Here is a 1,790-nt window from a genome sequence, read left to right on the forward strand (position 1 = left end):
CTCTCTCTCTCTCTCTCTCTCTCTCTCTCTCTCTCTCTCTCTCTCTCCATAAACACAAAAATCAACAACCCAGAATCGAGTTTCATTGGCTACATTTCGTTACATGCTTACATTTGGAGTTGCGGAAAAAGAGGAAGGTCCAATATAACAGTATGTACCAAAAATGCTAACTGGTAATTACCCAAGGAAAATTAAGGTCACGTTAACAGAAAAAATTCTGGATACCTACTGTTGATTCCAAATAGATGCAGAGAGAATAACAGATATCCATAATTGTTTTACTACCCACAGGTGTTCACTGCCCTTATATTACTCACTTCTTAAACTATAAGCTTAGACATACAAATTAATCTAAACTTCTTACATGTGCCATGTTCTCTTATCTCTGGAATATAAAGCATTTTATTTTCATCACCTGAAATGCATTCTTTCCCTTTTTCTTTAGCTAAGTCTTAATTATCTTTTGTATATTAGTTTAGAAATATTTTCCTTGATCCCATTTACATTGTGTACCTAACTTCAGTTCTATCTCCCACATTTCCTCAATGGTTGTACAATTTTTACATTCACACTAGTGCTGAATGACTCTTCCTATTGCTCAACACCCTCTCTAGCATGTGCTGTTTTCAGTGTTCTGGATTTTGGCCATTCTAGTCTTTTATCACTAGATTATAAGCTGGATAAACCAGATGTTGCCTTCCTTAACCGATGGTATATCTGATCTCAGCTGAGTGCCCAATGCAATAGTAGATAATATATATATCTTTAATGAATGAATGATTCATCTGAGCAACTTTTAACTCACCAGAAAAATTTCCTTCCTTCTAATAATTTCTGCAAACAAGATGAGAGAGCTGACTGTGTACGGACTTCACAACTGAAGTTAATTTTCATCCAGTTATCCCATAAACAAGTCACAAAAATAATAAAAGCAAACGAAAAAAACCACTAAAACACATGAGGAATTTATATTATTTTGTTGATTTTATCTTCTTCCAATCCTGGCTCTCTTCTAAAAGTCATATGAAGCATTCCTAAAACCATACATTAAGCAGAACCACACCAGACATACGATTTATGATAACTGGAAGAGTAGATGGATAATTTAAGCCACACCTTGAAATGGATCCAAATTCAAAATACTTATTCTTAGGCTGTAGGCTTGTTCTTGTCCTATCTATCCTGAAAGGATGTTGAGGCTACCACAGTGACTGAGATTAAAGATATATGTCTTCTGCTCTTTTTTTGCTTTCCTTGCAATTTTTCTAAGGAAATTAATTATGTACATTTCAGATACATACTTATCTCTCTCATAGGTATCAACAAGGAATAATAGTATGTCACAATAAAAATAGACTACGTTAATTTTGGTCAACTTCTAATTTTTTAAAAATACATGTATAAGTGAAACTCAGAGTTCATTTTCATGTTTCCTATTGGTCTCCACTTGCCATAGCTTCTTGACTACCATGTGATAGTATTTCATTAAAAAAGGACATATTTTAAGGCCGGGCGCGGTGGCTCAAGCCTGTAATCCCAGCACTTTGGGAGGCCGAGGCGGGTGGATCACGAGGTCAAGAGATCGAGACCATCCTGGTCAACATGGTGAAACCCCGTCTCTACTAAAACTACAAAAAATTAGCTGGGCATGGTGGCACGTGCCTGTAATCCCAGCTACTCAGGAGGCTGAGGCAGGAGAATTGCCTGAACCCAGGAGGCGGAGGTTGCGGTGAGCCGAGATCGCGCCATTGCACTCCAGCCTGGGTAACAAGAGCGAAACTCCGTCTCAA

This window comes from Sapajus apella, unplaced genomic scaffold (assembly GCF_009761245.1).
Source record: "Sapajus apella isolate SASKATOON/1434 unplaced genomic scaffold, GSC_monkey_1.0 scaffold24, whole genome shotgun sequence".
NCBI lineage: Eukaryota > Metazoa > Chordata > Mammalia > Primates > Cebidae > Sapajus > Sapajus apella.